The sequence below is a fragment of the Anomaloglossus baeobatrachus genome, chromosome 4, assembly GCF_048569485.1.
Source record: "Anomaloglossus baeobatrachus isolate aAnoBae1 chromosome 4, aAnoBae1.hap1, whole genome shotgun sequence".
Lineage (NCBI taxonomy): Eukaryota > Metazoa > Chordata > Amphibia > Anura > Aromobatidae > Anomaloglossus > Anomaloglossus baeobatrachus.
Genome location: NC_134356.1, coordinates 50,461,136 through 50,472,279, shown reverse-complemented (window position 1 = coordinate 50,472,279; position 11,144 = coordinate 50,461,136). Strand labels below are relative to the sequence as shown.

Here is an 11,144-nt window from a genome sequence, read left to right as displayed (position 1 = left end):
AACCCATTGAGATCCCACGGGTCAGTGTCTGTGGGCAACGGCTCCCTCTGCATACAAAGCTGCAGGGGAGCGGATTTCTCCTGTTCCAAGCGAGTTTAATCTACACAAAGCAAGACACAAGTGCAGGAGGAAGGGCCCCTACCTTACCAACCCGTCTGCGGGACCAGCACACAACTCCAGAGGCAACCGGCATCCGGCCTCGGTTTACAATACGGACTCTGTGTGAATTCTTCCTAAGTGTGAGTACACCGGTGTCATCCGATCCAACCTGCCAACGGCACCCCAGTACTGCTCCCTACCTACACCTGGGCCCCAGGACTACACCTCCCCTACCCGTGGGGGAATACCACCTTGCTGCCCTCACACCATCGGTCTCAGGCGCTGGCCCCGAGAGGCAGCGACGGTGCCACTATCCCATCACCGCAACCCACGGGTGGCGTTACAGACAATCTCCTCTGTAAATACACCCCTCTTTCACTGTGTGCGTGGACGGGCAGTTTCACGAGCCCCGGGTCCGATCACCACTCAAGCCCCAGACACGATCCCGGACCCGAGCGCCACTTGAGCAGCCCCGGTTGCCGCAGCGGAGGCGGCACCCGTCTGCGACAATTACATAGTATACACCTTCAATAAGACATTTGTGTAATGTACGACAGGTCAGGCCCTCCAGAGAGAAATGCTCTACACAGCTCTTTTCCGACCAAGAGATCCTAAATGAAGGATGCCCTTTAATAATATATAGGGTAAATGAGTAAATAGAGAACGAGAACAACACATTATTCTTAAAGTCATGGTAATCTAGAGTTGAAACTAAGATGAATCCAAATCAACAATTTGGTTTTCCTACCTCATAATTGGGTTGTCTGGGCACCAAAGAGCAGTAAAGTGTTGTGAAGCTGAAGAGCTTTTATTGGTTCCTATAGTAGGAGATGGAGACGGATTTTCCTGCAGTAGATAGAGGTTATTGGGAGTCTATTAAGAGGGTGATGCGCCTAATACACCCTAATGATGAGTAGGTCATAAATCCTTAGGGTAAGGGGTTAATCGTTAGCAGCGTCCCCTGCACCCAAACACCTGCTGGATTTGGTGCGTCTGTTTGGAATAATTAGAGTCATTTGGAGCTGCTGATTGCTCCCATTCCTGAACAATCACAGCTAACGAGAGGAAGCTGCAGGCTGTATGCAGAGCGGAGGACAATATATCGCTGCTGGCAGGGCTTATTCAATCCACCGCGCACGTACGACAGATGGAAAATAAATTCAGAACAAAATTACCGAGCTTTTACAGCTAGAACATCAATGGGATTAAAGACGAGGAGAAAGGCTACGGTAAGCACTAGACTCACCATCCACATGACGCCCATTCTTCTTCCCAATAAGATATAGTAAAAAAAAGAGAGAAAGAAAGAATGAAAGGTTCCTATTCCAAAAAAAATCAATGATTTCTCAAAGTCAGTACAGCCTATGAACATGTCTGTGTCAGGGGTGTGTCACGGATGACAGAGAGTCCTGTGGTGTCTGGCAATAGAAGGTCACAGTGTTTGGCTGCGCAAAATGCTCCCTGGCTTCCTATTGTTCTGTCGCGGTCGGCGGGGCGCTGCGCTCACCACGCTCGGGTCCGGCGCTGCTGCTGCTGCTGCTGCTCGGTGGCTCGAGCGGTGGGCCGGATCCGGGGACTCGAGAGGCGCTCCTCGCCCGTGAGTGAAAGGGGTGGTTTGTTGGGGTTTGGGATGTCGGTTTGTGACGCCACCCACGGTGTGTGGTGAGGTTGGGGCACTACCGCTGCTCTGTACGGGGATCCCGGGAGCGATGACAGGGAGCAGCTGGGATGTTTCTCTCCCCTCCGTGGGTAGGGGGATTTTGGTAGTCCCGGGGCCCGGAGTTGTTGTCCAGTTGGTGAATTGCGGGGCCTGGTCAGGTGCAGGGTTGCGGGGCAGCGCAGTGCCAGACGGCACGGTGGTACTTACTCAGCCAGTAAGGTTGGCGGTAACTGTCTCTCCCTGCACCAGTATGATGTTCTCGGCCCCAATGGCTTCCCACCGGTAACCCGCTCCCCAGCGGTTGGTTGGCTAAGGGAGCCCTGTTTGCCCGCAGGCTCTGGCCCTGGGAGCTCTAGCTCTGGCGGTAGCTTTCTCTCCCTCACGGTTTGGACGGTTGCCTTCAGTCGGGTCTTTACTGCTGGGAAACCCCGGAGGTTCCCGTCGCTGACGAATTTGACCAGTTTAACGGTGACTCCTAGCCTGGTCAGGGTCCGTAGGCCCTGCCGGATGGTGCTGGCTTCTCTTCGCTCCCCGATCCGGTACCGGCGGTCCACCGCCCGTCCCCGGTCCTTTCGGTTGTGTGGAAATCGGCATCTCCTGCAGACGGTCACCACCGTCTGCCAACCTTGCTGTCAGGTGCCCGGGCCACGTACCCGGACACGGCCAGTCAGTTCCTCCACTACCACTTTCCCTGACTCTCACTCTCTACTCCTTTTCACTATCTAACTGCCCTTCTTTCCCGCCTCCAGGACTGTGAACTCCTCGGTGGAAGGAGCCAACCGCCTGGCTCCGCCCCACCTGGTGTGGACATCAGCCCCTGGAGGGAGGCAACAAGGATTTGTGTCTGACTTCGGTGTTCCTGACCGGGGTGTGGGGTGTGTTGTTGCAGTACCTGTGACGTCCTGGCTTGTCCAGGGCGCCACATTTCCTGCTGTTACCTTCTGTTAGTATTCATTGTAATAGGTAGCTTTCCTGCTGGATTTTCATCTCTCCCTCTTATGCACCCAGCAGGAGCTCACCTTCCACCCATCTGCTGATCATCAGTATTCTCATGGTGCTTAAATATGCCCTTCTTCCCTGGACTGGTGCTGGAGAGATTATTCAGTTCATTCTAGCTCTGGTTGCAAGCAGGTGGCTTTTACTCATCTGTGGTATCATTGCTGAAGCTTTGCTGAACTCCTGCCTGTATCATCTGTGGATAAGTAGATCATGACCCCCTTGTGTCTTCCTTTAGCATTTAGTAAGGTTGACGAAGAGCTCATCCCAACTGTTCCCTATTTAAGATCCAGCACTAGGGATGCCTAAGGTGGCTGAGGTATCTTTATGTGCCGAAGCCGCAGCCACACGCAAATCCACCAGAAAGGTGACCATAGAGGGCAAGGGAAAAAGGGCAGAGGAGCAACCCAAATAAGGCCCGCGGACACCGGCTCGGGGCACTGTGTGTGAGGGTGCAGGACCGGAGGGTGAAGCCAGAGCAGGAAGATGACCAGGAAAGGGAAAAGGGATACAGAAAGGAACACCAGTTCTGTGCCTCCGAATTGCCAGGGGATCGTCTGGATCCCGTCACCATAGGACCCAGCATTCTGAGGGTGATGTTTGACCGGCCATGATAACCTGGAATTGCCAATTGCGAGTAAAAGAACTAATGACTGCATACCGCTGTGTCCTGGAATCATTGTCTGCGCCGCCAGCCCTGCGCTATTCAAAGCACAACAACTGCTAAAATCCTCTTACGGTTGCCCTGGGGTCCAGCTCCACCTCTGGGGAGCTGTATCATCTTAGCTACATCACCATCTGCCCCAGCGGTCCCGTCCCGCAGCGTCGCCTATCTGTTGCCGAATACATAGGTGGCATTGTGCCGCCCCGTGGCCCCGTTACCTTCAGGTCATCTCAGGGTCTTCAGGGACTGCACGTCCTGGCTCCTTCTGGTCACAGGTAGGTTGACTTCTATGGGATTCGTGACGCCACTCTCGGTATTGCGGTCAGAGCAACCGCCACTGCAGTTTAGGGGACGCCTGGGGCTGATGGTAAGCGCAGTTAGATGTGATAGCCTCCCAAGAGTGAGGCTGGCCCCAGGGCCCGGTGTAGGTGGGTGGTACCACAGGTCGCAGAAGAACTCACACGCACAGCAGGAATGTCTTACAGGGTTTTTACTCACTTCAGGTGGCAGGGGTGAGTAACCCGGGCGATGCTGTGATGCTCCAAGTGGGGAACCAGGCTCCTTCAGGCTGACTTAGGTAGTGGCTACTGACTCGCCTTCCTAGCCCTCTTATTTTTGTGGTGACCCAGACTTGAAGTCCTACGGGGGCACCCAGGGAAGCTGCTTCCGCCTGTTCTCCCCTTTTCAGCCCGTTTGCTTGTAGCCTGGACCAGGTAACTCCAGCTGCTTGCCTCTGGTCACCTATGGGCCCTCTCGTTGCTACGTGGCTGCGGACTCTGTATTTTGGTTGTCAAAGGGCATGAAGTGCCCTCTCCTGCAGGTTGAGCAGGCCAACTGAATGGGCCCCTGCTCTGGGGACCTGTAACCCTGTGCGGGCCTGGTTCACCTGGCAGTCCCTGTACTCAGCCACCCCTTTGCGCTCTGGCCTCGGGTGGTTTTCGGGCAGCACTTCCAAGTGGCCATCCTCCCCCGCCAGCAGCCACTGCACCTGTGGTGTCTGACTAGTGACAACCTGCAGGGAGCCTCCTTGCGACTGCTCTCTATCCCTCAGCTTCACTAACTGACTTGGTTCACTACTCCCTCCCCTCTGTGCCTGCCTCCGCAACTCTAGCAACCAGGCTCTCTACCACACCACTTGAGTGGAGATGGAGGCCACACCCCCTCCTGGATTCCCCAGGGGTCCCTTCAAAGGTCAATGTGGGAGACCTGGTTACTATGTGCCTGAGTGTCCACACCTCGGTCAGCCTTCTGGATTGCTTGTGTTGTACTGACCCAGCATGGGTGCAGTACTCAGTGGTGCCTGACCAGGTCAGGGGCGCCACAGCATCACGACTTATATATATACATTACCCTGTATCTTTAAACGACACCGCCAGGGTCACAGAGTCGGGCCCTGCCACCGTGACATCCCAACAGAACCGACCCGGTTCCAAGTGCCCCTGCACGGCCTTGGTGGGCGTGTCATATGCGACTTTTCGCATAGCTGTGGAACCTATCTAGGGACCCCAGTGACCAGTTGTAAGTTTGGTCAGAGGTCATGTACCGCCCCCGGGCAAGCAGCCGGGCTGCTGCAACTCAGATCCGGATCCGCGGTGGCTCGAGGGGTCTCCGGACCCGGGGGTCGCGCGGCCACTCGATTAAAAGAAGAGGGGGGAGATATGTACAGGGGGGTTTTGGAAAGTTCGTGACACCACCCACGTTACGTGGTAATGTGAGGGACCACCGCTGCCGTTGGGGAGCCCGGTAACAATGGTGCGGCAGTCTGATGTTTAACCCCTCCGTGGGTAGGGGGTTTGTGTCCCGGGGCCCGTTGATGGTTGGGATGATGTTCGGGTGCCGTGGGGGAATAGGAACAGGGGTTTCCAAGGTACTCACTCAGTCCCAGAATAACCACATTGACAGCTTGTAAACCAGAATTCTGAACACCCCTGTAGCCTGCGGGGAGCATGCCTGGATCCGTGCCCTTGGTGTTGTTGTTGGTCTGTTGCCCTGTCCCTAGCACCTTAGTCTCAATTGGACCCGTTGGTTTGGATCTCTCCGGGTCCCGCTCACCCGTATGACTAACGGAGTGAGTTTGCTCTCAGGGTTCACGCATAGGATTTCTTTGGACTGTAGTGGGAAAGTCCTATCCCATCGGTGCGCTAGTACCCCGATTTTGGAGCAGGTTTGGGATGACACTTGAAGTCTTCACCCCTGTCGGTTAAATTACCGGAACGCGTGAAGCTACTTTCCGGCCTGGGGTCCACGTACCCCGTCGTGCCCTGGCCCCTGCCCGGTGATAGCTCAAGGCCGCCGGCTGCCCTCCTTGGCAATCCGTGCCCCTTGACACTGTCCCCTGAGACCGGGGTTCCAGCTCCTACCATGCCCAGACCATCTGCCACATAGTACACAGGAGCTCTCCTCCATGGCCTCTCCTCTGGAGAGCCACTTCACCTCCTCTCTCCTCTCAACTCCAAACTCAACTCCACTCAACTCAACTGTCACTGTCCTCACTTTCTCCTCAGCAACCCCCAGATGGGCAGCCCTATTCCCTTCTGGCCCCCCAATGGTGTGTCTGGTAGGTTCAAGTGGGAAGTGTTCCTAGGGTTTTGATTGGCCAAGCTGTTAACAACACCAAAGGACCAGGATCCGTAACTAAGGAGGGTGGATACTGTGCAGAATACCCTGTGACGACCTGATAGGCCAGGGCGTCACATTCACCATCTGCCCCTTCCCTAGACGCAGGGGTCCCCTTCCCTTACCTGTCGTTTGGTACTTTGCCATACCTAGCGTGACAGTCTGCTCCCATCACATCATCTATCTGCATTTGTTGGCACGCAGGCTGAGGAGCGGCTCTTGGCCAAAAAGGAGACAATTGCAGACCAAGGTAACCGAAAATGTTTATTGAATACAGACATTTTGGTTACTATCATTTTAAGAGATTCACTCCACTTAAATGCAATCTATCTGCAGATTTTTGGCATGTAATCTGACAGCAGCATGATGGAGGGACAGAGACCCATATTCCAGTGATGTATCACTTAGTGTATTGCAGCAGTTGGGCTGGAGTCACAGTTCTCTTCAGCAGATCTCAGAATGCTGAGCTCTGTATAACCATGTCCATACCACTGATTGCCAGCTTTCTGTACACACAGTATATTGACAAAAAGCTGCTAATCAGTGTTGGGGGCATGGCTGAACTAGGAGGTGCGAGACGCATAGTCCTGTAGTGATAATCTCCTGCTGATAAAACACTGATTTCATTGAAACACAAAAACACAGCTTATTAAGTGACACATCGCTGGAATCAGGGTCTCTTCTGCTACATCATGCTCCACTAAGATTATGTAGCACCCAGAGGGCAGGGGGATTCAGGCATGGGGGTATCTCATACCTGAGTTTACTCGTCAAATGGCTGGTGTGATGATTTGGATGGTCGGCTTCGTGCCCCGAGGTGTACACCAATAGAGAGGCATGATGATGCGAATAGTAGTAGGATGAATGTTGTGACACCACCTGTGGTATACGGCCAAGGATTTAGCCGCCGCTGCTGTTGCTGTCCTCCGGGGCGGATGGTAGTAGCAGCCTGGGATGGTATCGCTCCCCACAGGTGGAGTGGGCCCTGGGGAGGATGATGAGGAAAGTAGTGATGGCATTTGGGCGCTGAGTTGAGGGGCGGCGGTGACAGTAATCAAGAGGTAGAGTCTATAGCTGCGGTTCCAGGTGTCTTTACTCACTCTTTGTGCTGTGCCGCTCGCCCGGTTAGTACTTGTCACCCGCTGTGATGGGCTCCACCGACCCCAGATAAGTTAGGAGAAGTCACCGGTGTTGGAAAGAAGAAGAAAGTCCCTTGTATGAGTGGTCCTTGTAGCTGTGAGGCACCTGGGCTGAGCGGTAGCACCCACAGCCCCAGGCCCCGTGAAGAGAGAAGAAGGAAGTCAAGGTGTTCCAGAACTAATGTCCTAGTTAGACTGTCTAGTGATTGTATCAGTTTGCTCCTATTTCTACCCCAAGTGTAATCTGCCCTCCCAGGTGGTTGTCCTAGTTACCTGGGAATTCCCATGCTTCGTGATGGCCAACCCCATGCCTACCCTAGCACAGCTCCCCAGAGAGAGGCTCCTAAGCTTTATGGAAAGTGTGAATGGGGAGCATCATTGATTAACCCCTTCCTGATCTCGAGGTGAATACTGCAACTAAATGAGCTGCAATACTCTGTGGCAACTGAAGCCTCAGGGACGCCACATTCCCCCACAGCAAATGGCAGCACTCCCGGGCTACAACTAAACAAGATTAGTACACTGCAATATTTTTGTATGCATTAAACAAATAACATAACATTCTTCCCTTTATGGGAGGCACCATCAATGAACAGTTTCAAACATTTTCAGCAGTTACCAGTCAGCAGTATCATCATGCAATCAATATCAACATTTGCATAGGAAGAAGAAAAGCAATTATTCTTTCTTAGGGATTAACCCCCTCCTTACCTCGAGGTGAATACTACACTAACTAACTAAATGAGCTGCAATACTCTGTGGAGACTGAAGCCTCTGGGACAACACATTCCCCCACAGCAAATGGCAGCACTCCCGGGCTGCAACTAAACAAAATTAGTACACTGCAATATTTTTGTATGCATTAAACAAATAACATAAAATTCTTCCCTTTATGGGAGGCACCATCAATGAACAGTTTCAAACATTTTCAGCAGTTACCAGTCAGCAGTATCATCATGCAATCAATATCAACATTTGCATAGGAAGAAGAAAAGCAATTATTCTTTCTTAGGGATTAACCCCCTCCTTACCTCGGGGTGAATACTGCAACTAAATGAGCTGTAATACTCTGTGGCGACTGAAGCCTCTGGGACAACACATTCCCCCACCGCAAATGGCAGCACTCCCGGGCTGCAACTATACAAAATTAGTACACTGCAATATTTTTGTATGCATTAAACAAATAACATAAAATTCTTCCCTTTATGGGAGGCACCATCAATGAACAGTTTCAAACATGTTCAGCAGTTACCAGTCAGCAGTATCATCATGCAATCAATATCAACATTTGCATAGGAAAAAGAAAAACAATTATTCTTTCTTGGTGATTAACCCATTCCTTACCTCGAGGTGAATACTGCAACTAAATGAGCTGCAATACTCTGTGGCTACTGAAGCCTCAGGGGCGCCACAATTACACAGCAAAAACCTGCTGACAGATACCCTTTAACAGTTTCAACATTCAAATAAGGGACAATTCTTAACCTTTGTAAAATCAACCAAGCTGATTTTCTCGCCGGTCTTGGTGAGGGGGTTTGTTGGAGTGAGACGTTCCTGATTCAGTAAGAGCTGCCCGCCTCTTAAAAAATTCTGGAGTCTAATTGTATAGGAGCCTCTTGACTCCTCTCCTAAAAAAGAGCATGGTGGGGGAAAAGGAATTCAACAAACCAATTTTGGACACCAGATCCCTTTGTTCCCTGGGAGATACGCCAATACCAGAGGAGTCAGCCGGCCAGTGACGGACAAAGGCAGAAGAGGACCCCTGTGGAAGAACAGTGCATGGACCCTTTGTAATTAAATAATATGTCTGACTGATTTGGAGGTAGTAATGGGCCCCCTTACCTCTTCTGCACAGGTTGCACCAATATGTCCGCCCCTGCTGCCAGCGGCTCTCACAGAGAACACAGGAGCGCTCAGCCGAGCCGTATTAAAATGTAAATCAGGTTATTTATTCATTAAGCGGTTTGTGCTTTCTATTATCTAGATCTTAAAGTTCAAGTATAGTTGAAGCATTAATATAGAAGTTGGAAGAAAAAAGGAAGAGTGAAATGATATGGAGAAGGTGGAAGCAAGGGAAGGACTGGAGGAGCGGGGAAAAGAAAGAAGGAAGGATGAAAAGAAGGAAGGGAGGGAGAGCGGGAGAAAAGAAAGAACAGGAAGGGGAAGGCAAGAGAAGAAATGAAAACACTGGGAAAATCTTTCTTTTAGGAGCTGGCCATAAGGAATAGTCAATCAGAGCAGACAATGTCCACCAAAAGTAAGTAATGTGATGTCAGGTAGAATTTAACACCATCAAAAAATAATCCAGTTTCGTCTTATCCTAATATTATTGAACATGTTTATCCAATTTTAAAAGCTGGAATTGTCAAAAGGAAGGAAGGAAGGAAGGAAAGGAGGGAGGATGAAAAGAAGGAAAGAAAGGAGGGAGGATGAAAAGAAGGAAGGGAGGGAGAGGGAGAAAAGAAGGGAGGAAGGAATGAAGGAAGGAAGGAAAGGGAGAGGATTCAAAGAAGGAAGGGAGGGAGAGAGGGAGGTAAGAAGGGAGGAAGGAATGAAGGATGGAAGGGAGAGAGGATGGAAGGGAAGGGAGGGTGAAAGGAAGGAAAGGAGGGAGGATGAGAAGAAGGAAGGGAGGGGAGAGAGGGAAAAAAGAAGGGAGGAAGGGAGGAAGGAATGAAGGATGGAAGAGAGGGAGGAGGGAAGGGAGGGAGGGTGAAAGGAAGGAAAGGAGGGAGGATGAAAAGAAGGAAGGGAGGGAGAGAGGGAGAAGAGAAGGGAGGAAGGAATGAAGGATGGAAGGGAGGGAGGATGGAAGGGAAGGGAGGGAGGGTCAAAGGAAGGAAAGGAGGGTGGATGAAAAGAAGGAAGGGAGAAAGAGGGAGAAGAGAAGAGAGGAAAGAATGAAAGATGGAAGGGTGGGATGATGAGAGGAACGGAGGGAGGATGAAAGGAAGGAAAGGAGGGTGAAAAGAGAAGGGAGGAATGAATGAAGGATGGAAAAGAGGTTTAAAGGAAGTAAAGGAGGGAGAAAAATAGGGAGGAAGGAAAGGGAGGGAGGATAAAAGGAAGGGAGGGAGGATGAAAGGAAGAAAAGAAAGGAGGAAAGAACGGAGGAAGGGAGGATGGCAGAAAGAAAGGAAGGGAGGGAGGGAGAAAAGAAATGAGCAAGGAAGAAAGGAAAGGAGAGAGGAAGGAAGGGAGGGAGAATGGAAGGATCAAAAGGGAGGGAGGATGAAAGGAAGGAAGGGAGGGAGAAAAGAAGGGAGGAAGGGAGGAGGGAGAAAATGAGGATGAAAAGAAGGTAGGGAGGATAAAAGGAAGGAAGACGGATGAAAGGAAGAAAGGAAGGGAGAAAAAAGAGAGAAAGGAAGGAAAGGTATAGAGGGTGAAAGGAAGGGAGGGAGGATGAAAGGAAGGAAGGGAGGGGGAGAAAAGAATGAGGTGGGAACGAAGGATTGAAGGGAGGATGAAAGGAAGGGAGGGAGAAAAGAAGGGCAGAAGGGAGGAGGACAGAAAGGGAGGGAGATTGAAAGGAAGGAAGAGAGGAAGAATAGAGGAAAGGAAGGGAGGGAGAAAAGAAGGGAGGATAAAAGGAAAGGGGGGAAAAAAAGAAGGAGGGAACAAAAGGAGTATGAAGGGAAGGAAGGGAGGGTGGGAGAAAAGAAGGGAGGAAGGAAGGAAGAAAGGGAGGGAGGATGAAAGCAAGGAAGAAAGGGAGGATGAAAGCAAGGAAGGGAGTGAGGGTGGAAGAAATGGAAGGAAGAAACTAAGGAAAGAAGGAAGGATGAAAGGAAGGGAGGGAGGATGAAAAGAAGGACAGGAGGATGAAAGGAAGGGTGGAAGGGAGGGAGAAAAGAAGGAAGGGAGGATAAAAGGAAGGGAGGGAGAAAAGAAAGGAGGAAGAAACAAAGGAAAAAGAAAAAGACAAGCAAATTGGGGGAATGATTAGGGTAGTATGTGATGAAAATAA

General features: G+C 51.2%; 1 long non-coding RNA gene across 1 annotated transcript in view; it reads left to right on the top strand.

Annotated features, from left to right (window-relative positions):
• The first annotated feature begins 1,157 nt into the window (after nucleotides 1-1,157).
• The window catches only part of LOC142301196 (uncharacterized), a 43,191-nt gene continuing 33,204 nt past the window's right edge, over nucleotides 1,158-11,144 (top strand). The window contains exon 1 of the long non-coding RNA XR_012752708.1: nucleotides 1,158-1,328. This is a non-coding gene — a long non-coding RNA (uncharacterized LOC142301196). The remainder of the gene's footprint in view (nucleotides 1,329-11,144) is intronic.